Below are 7721 nucleotides of genomic sequence, written 5' to 3'. Positions count from 1 at the left end.
GGGGGGGGGTTCCCGCCAAGGTTTCCATCTCCGAATCCTTTTTAAATACCCTTCGGGACCACTGCCTTTCTGAACGTTCCACTCACACCCTACCCCCTGGGGTAATGGAACAGGGAGGCTCATGGTACAAAGACTCTAAATTGTATGTACCCAAGGCACTTCGAAAAGACGTTTTATACTTAGCTCATGGAGTAAAAACAGCTGGACACTTTGGATTCCTAAAAACTCTCCACTTATTGCGCAGACAATTTTGGTGGGGGGGAATGCGTTCCGACGTTGACTCTTTTATTCGCAGCTGCCCTGTTTGCGCCACAGTGAAACGATCACAAGGCAAACCCCCGGGGCTACTGCAACCTCTAGAAACACCCAACAGACCATGGGAAGTGATTGCTATGGACTTTATGACTGATCTCCCTCTCAGCAGGGGAAAAACTGTATTATGGGTTGTTACTGATTTGTTTTCCAAGCAAATCCATTTAGTTCCATGCGCAGGGATCCCCTCTGCTCAAAAAATGGCCCGCCTCTTCGTGACACATATCTTCAAATTACATTCGTTTCCGCGCAAAATAATCTGTGACCGTGGCAGTGGCTTTGTTTCCAAGTTTTGGAAAGCATTTCTCAAGTTGGTAGGGGTTGAACAAGGATTGTCTACTGCATACCATCCTCAAACCGATGGTCAAACTGAACGTGTAAATGCTGTCCTTGAATGTTATTTACGCTGTTATGTAAACTACCACCAAGATAACTGGGTAGAACTGTTACCTTTTGCAGAATATGCCTACAATAACGCTGTACATCAATCTAGAGGTTTTAGCCCCTTCTATGCAGTGTATGGACAGGATTTTGGTCCTGTTACTCCCAGAAATAATGTGGAGGGGGAGGGAGATCCTGACGTTGCTTCCTGGGCACACACCCTCCGTACCACTTGGCCTTGGCTCGTTAACAATCTCGACCGAGCCAAGCGCAAATACAAAGCACAAGCTGATAAACATCGTTCCCCCGGGGGCGAACTGCGAGTGGGTAAATTGGTCTATCTTTCCACCAAAAACCTACGTTCCACCCGTCCGTGCCTTAAACTCAATGCTAAATTCATTGGCCCGTTCCCGATCACACGGGTCATTAATCCTGTCACAGTGGAACTAGCTCTCCCGAAAACCCTGAGGCGTGTGCATCCCGTTTTCCACATTAGCCTCCTGAAGCCCCATACAGCCTCTCCACAATGGCATCCCGATCCGCCCCCCGAACTGCCCATTATGGTGGGGGGGGAAGAGCACTTCGAGGTCTCCAAAATCCTTGACTCTCGTGTTCACCATGGAAACCTACAGTATTTGGTCCGTTGGAAACACGTCCCCCCTGCCTACGACGAATGGGTTCGCGCACGAGATGTCTCCGCCCCCAAACTAATCGATGCCTTTCACACTGCCTACCCGGACAGACCATCCCCCTTACAGACTGGGAGGGGGCCTTAAGGGGAGCAGGATGTCAGGCTGCTATCTCGGTTTCAGTATTGTTTCTGTGTCGGTACTGTACTGTCTAGCCTCAAGGCCGACCACACATACCAAGGCCTGGGAATACTGCTCCTGGGAAAGTTGACTCTGTCTGTGTATGCTGTTGTTGTATAATCTCCCTCCATTTACTGCCTTATATTATCGTTCAGCTAGTGAGACTCTCATAGCTGCCATAGTTCCCTGTATGCACTGTATTGCCTTTTTGACCAGTAAAAGCCATCTGCTTGGATTCTATATGACTCTGTGGTGATTTCTGGTTCGAAGGGTCAGGAGCTTACAGCTATTCTGAATCCCAAAACTCACATTGATTGCTAACCTGGTAAAACCATCACAATAGGCACAATGCAGGCAAAGTTGTTTTCAGTAGGAAAGTCAAGACTATGATCTACTGTTTCCTACTAATCAACTGCATTTAAAAAAAAAAAACTTTGCCTAAATCATGCCCAAGTAAAACCAGAAATATTACACCGGATAAATATTCATTTTGTGAGCCAGTTGTTAAAGATCTTCTAGAAGAAGGAGAAGAAGAAGAAGAAGAAGAGTGTCCATACCAAGACTACCACACCAAAGACAAATAATTCATATTAAGTATTATGGCTTTAATTTAACATACCCACACAAAAGAAGAAGAAGAAGAGTTGGTTTTTATATACCGACTAGGGCTGTTGGAAAAAAAATTCGGTTGAATTCGGATTCGGCAAAATTCAGCCCGTTTTTATTTGGGCCGTGCCGAAGTCTGAACTCCCCCGCTTCGGATCCACAAAATTCGGGGGGGATCCAGAGTTCGGGGGAAAATTCGCCCCCCCATGCGCCTTCAGGGGGATTCCCTGGGACTCCTGGGAAGGCTGGCGGGGGGTTGTCAAACCCCTCTGTGCCCTCTGCGCAGAGAGCGCAGAGGGGTCTAAAGACACTCCCCCCAGCTTTGCCAGGACTCCCGGGAAGGCTAGCGGGGGGTTGTCAAACCCCTCTGCGCCCTCTGCGCAGAGAGCACAGAGGGTTCTAAAGACCCCCCCCCAGCTTTGCCAGGATTCCCGGGAAGGCTGGCGGGGGGCTGTCAAACCCCTCTGCGCTCTCTGCGCTAGAGGACCTTTAAACAGATCTGTGCCTCCCAGCTGGGAGGCGGAGACCTGTTTAAAGGGCCCCCTCCCCGCACCTTCATGGAAACCCCGTGAATCTGCCAAATTTATTTAATACCGACTTTCTCTACCACTTAAGGCAGACTCAAACCGGCTTACAATCACCTTCCCTTCCCCTCCCCACAACAGACACCTTGTGAGGGAGGTGAGGCTCAGAGAGCTCTAACAGACCTGTAACTTGCCCAAGGTCAGCTGGCTTCATGTGTAGGAGTGGGGAAACAAACCCAGTTCACCAGATTAGCGTCCGCTGCTCATGTGGAGGAGTGGGGAATCAAACCCGGTTCTCCAGATCAGAGTCCAGTGTCCAGCCTCTGGCTGATATAACTATTTAACTATTGCTGAATGTGCCTATGCTCAAGTTCCATGGAGTGCTAGTGGCAAAATCTTTCCCCCTACATTCTGGGGACTGAAATCACTTTTTCTTTCTTGAGAAAGAAAAAACTACTCATGAAGCAAACAGTTCATTATGGCATTACAGTCACAGACTATTAATTTTTTCAATTACTTTTATATGTGGCATACTTTATTAATGACCTAATTATAATAGTTTGAAAAATGCCATGGATTTGGAGAGTATATCCTTGGTCATCTTTGTGATCTCTCTGTTCTAATGACACATTCCTAGCTTTGTATTAATTACAGAATCCTTCAGTGGGCTGTAACATAAACAATACTTTCTAATAACTTATTTCTTTTGGGATGCTATAGGGCAAACTCGACAGCATCCTCATGTTTGTCTCTGAGAATTCCCTCCCCTGCCCATTTCAGCACTTGAAAAGACATGGGGAGCAGGAACAGGAGTGCCTTGTCCCACTGCACTGTGAGCCCAATCACGATTGGGCCTTGCGACATTTTAAATTACCCATTTTAAGCTTTAAAATGGCAGCCATGTCCCCATGGTGGAAAAGAGGAGGGTGTCATGCTTAGTGTGGCCCACAGGGAACCTCAAAGCAGATATTTATTTCATTATGTTATTTATTGTGCACCTTGCTCACTTGAACTCAAGGTGGATTACACAGAGTGAGTCAATATGATCGAAAGGGTGGCATATTCCATAAGCAATAAATTGGATCAGAGTTGTACAACCAATCAGATATCTAAAAACAGAACTGAAGCAAAGCACATGAAACATTAAATGATGGAAAAATTGCATAGTAGGATCCTAGTTTCAGCAAGCTAAATACAGTAGTATAGAGCACAGGCCCCAATGATTTAGTAGTATAGAGCACAGGCCCCAATTATTTAGTACAGTGCGACTCCATTGCCAGCATAGAAAAGACCTCTTGAATCATTCAGTTTTGCATAGCTTTCAGAAAGCCATAAGAGAGGAAGCCTTCCTGATCTCCTCAGGCAAGCCATTCCATAAGGTGGGGGGCCACAACAAAGGAGGTACATGTAATATGCATGTTCCAATAATAGCCGAACTGCGGTGTTCTGCACCAGCTGCAGTTTCTGAATTGATTTTGCAGGAAGACCAATGTACAATGCATTACAATAGTCTAGTCTTGATGTCACCATGGCATGGATCCAGGTGGTCAGATCAGACGTATCAAGTTAAGGGACCATCTTTTGGGCTAGGCTGAGTTGAGAGAAAGCCTTGTTTGCAGCTGCTTTAACTTGCTTCTCCACAATAAAATTGGCTCCACTAGAACTCCAAGGCTCTTAACCAAGTCAGCAAGGGTCAGCTGAACTCCATCAAAAGTGTGGAGCGCAATGAACTTCAAGAACTCTGTCTTCCCAACCAGCATTACCACTGTCTTTTCAGGATTTAGTTTCAGTTTGTTTGCTCCTAGCTTTCCCACAATTTCCCCTTTCTTCTGTTCTCCCTGTGTTATAACCAACATCCAGATCAAGGTGTATTCTTGATATTTTATCAGCAAAAAATGGGCAAAAATATCACAACTAATTGTGCCTTTTTGTGACAATAAAAGCTCAGATTTGGTATCAGCAGTTGCTAAGCTACCTTGAATAATGGTTATGAACTAGCTGATGCTACAGTAGCAGAGTAGTAACATTTCTTTGCTGGAATCACCACTGCTTCATGGGTCTTCCAATGGGCTTTATAGCGTAATCTATCAGATTTGGTATGGGTTTACCGTCAGCGTCAATCTAGATATCTCCCAGCCCTCTTCAGTTTTGTGGTAAACCAGGGGGCTGGTTTACAACCCAGAGGTGGAAGTGGTCATAGAGGGGCAACCTTGTCAATAGCTTCAAGGAGCTTCATTTTCCACACTCCCCCTGCAACCTCACCTGATCATTTGTTTGGGATCCTAAAATCCATTCAATATTTTAGAATCCAGTAGGATTTTAACAGCACCCCCCTCTCAAGCGGGGTGGGTGGGTGGTTGGAGTCACGTTCACCTTGGCTTTAAGTAGGTTGTGCTCAAACCATGCTTCCAGTCAAATCTCTAACCTCAAATCCAGACCTTCCCTCAATTCCTCAGTGCAAAAAAATAAATTCCATGTGTGACCTCTTTCATGTGTTGGGCCCACAATTAGTCAAAGGCCCAAGGTAGTCAAAGGGCGAAAACGCATGGTCGCTTTAGTGCCTCCTTTATTCCCTGTTTCAGACATGATTCAGCCAGGATCGAATGCATGCGTTTCACCGAATGTGTGTTCGATCCTGGCTAAATCCTGGCTGAAACGGAATAAAGGAGGTTAAAGCAACCATGCATTTTTGCCCACTGTGACTATAAAATCCTGGGCTGGTCCTGACGAGGTATCCTCAGCATAGATATTGAAGTCCCCCAGAATGATCAGTATAGGAGTCCAATACCATATCTGACAATACCTCTGCAAACTCATAAGGGTGCCCACTTGGGAACTAGTTGGCTGGTAGACAAGAAGAAAGCATAATCTGTCTTTAGTCCCTAGCATAAGGAGAATGCAGTCAATGCCAGTGATAGTTTGCACTGGAAGTCTGCAGAAGCTGAAAGACTCATGGAGGATAATAGCCACACCTCCCCTTCACCCAATTGTAAGGGGTTAGTGGAGGATGGCATAACCAGGGGGCTTTAGTTTAGTTAACCCCACCCTACCCTGAAACCTTCACTATAAATCAGGGTACCTATTTTAAAAGAACTTGAGGAATAGCCCTGCCCACTTTCACCTCTTCATTTACACTGTTTCCACAAAAGTCCCAACCACAGGCTCTCATGTATCTGTGATGTGCATAGGATTTAATATGTTTGTTTTTCAGCAACCTTATGAGCCAGGGCAACAAAGATAAGTCTTGCTTTTCTCTCTCTCTCTCTTTTTCTGACCATTTGTAGCAGTCACCTTGCCTGTTTCTTGCTGACACCGCTCTTGACACTGATTAATGACTTGGCACATAGACTAGTAGCTTTGTCGATGAATTAATCTCAGTATGCAGGAAGGCATGGCCCCCTTGCTATTTACTATCAATTTAGAAAGCAGAAAGACCACCTCTAAACGGGTGAGAAAGAAACTTCTGGAACTGTAAATTCAAAACTGCAAGATCAGGGGGGGAAATTCAATTTTTTCCTTTAGAAACAGATCTCATTAATTCTTCCCCTTCATTTCCTAAAATTAGAGTTTAAAGGCAACTAATTGGACAGAGCCAAGTTCTTTGTTAAGGCTGATGTCCCAGGAACACAGGGTATGTTCCCATCTAACAGTTTTAAGAATGTTTCTAGTGTGAAAGCAAATTAGTTAAATGATTTAGAGAATGGGGGATGAATTGAAGCCCAAGAAGGTATATTCAAGAATATCATTGTTCAAAGAATATAAACTATTCCTCAAACATTTTCCTTACCTAAATTTGATAAAAGAGTAAGTTTTCCCTGTGCTGAATGCCTTGTTGTTTGCATGAACCCATGTCATAGAGCCTCCCGCCAAAAGCAATATTTATTTATATATCGATTTATAGCTTGCCCTCCCCAGCTGAAGCCAGGCTCAGGGTGAGTCACATTTAAAATATACATTGATAATACTAAAACTTAAACCAGTAAAAACCAGTAAAAACTATTCCTGCTCTATGAAGGAAGCAAGGTTAATAAGCAGAGATTTTGCTTCCTTCATGTTTTATTGACGTCCTAGCACGTGTTTAGGTAGCACATGTGTTTCGAACTGCCCTTCGAAAGTTGTTTGGTTTGATTTATTCATTATTTATTTAGTGTATTTGTATCTCACTCTTCCTCCAAGGATCTCAGGGTACTGTACACCATTCTCCCTCCCTCCATTTTATCCTCATGACAACCCTATGAGGTAGGTTACACTGAGAGAGTGACTTTCCCAAAGGTCACTCAGCAAGCTTCATGGAAGAGTGGGGATTTATTCCCCAGGAGTCCCCAATGTGGTCATGGGAGGGGTTGTGGCTCAGTGGTAGAGCATCTACTTGGCACGCAGAAGGTCCCAGGTTCAATCCCCGGCATCTCCAGTTAAAGGGACTAGACAAGGAGGTGATGTGAAAGACCTCAGCCTGAGACCCTGGAGAGCCGCTGCTGGTCTGAGTAGACAATACTGACCTTGATGGACCGAGGGTCTGATTCAGTATAAGGCAGCTTCATGTGTTCATGTGTGGTGCCCAAGTGTGCCGTGGTGCCTGCCAAGTGTTTTTAGAAAGTGGGTGGGGACCAGGTGGGGTCCTGCCCAGCAGGGCTTCTGATTGGCCTCTGAAGATGTGATTGGTCATGCAGATTAAAATAATGTCGTTTCAGTGGCAGCTGCCACCACAGTGTTGCTCTCTCACTCCTCTTTTCCATTGTATTTTTTTAAATTACTCCTCTCTCCATTGCAATTGGGCTTCCTCTGGATGGTTGTCTCCACCTCCTGTGGCAGCCGTTTTGTGGCTGCACCCACCACCTTGTGTCAGAATTCCAAAGGTTTCCAGAGGCTCAAAAGGTTGGGGACCCCCTGCTCTAATCACTACAGTACACTGCCTTGTTATTATTTCCATTTTTATTTCATTGAGAAACGAACCTCTGAATCTTCATTTTTGTATCAGTCTGTTTGTCCTCAAGCTGATTTTTTCCCTAATTTAATTAAAACATATTTCAACATTATTTTTTGCATCAATTGCATTTAGATGATGGTGGCAAAAATGACATAAATTGTG

Source organism: Euleptes europaea, chromosome 1 (genome assembly GCF_029931775.1).
Source record: "Euleptes europaea isolate rEulEur1 chromosome 1, rEulEur1.hap1, whole genome shotgun sequence".
NCBI lineage: Eukaryota > Metazoa > Chordata > Lepidosauria > Squamata > Sphaerodactylidae > Euleptes > Euleptes europaea.
This window is presented reverse-complemented; position numbering follows the sequence as displayed.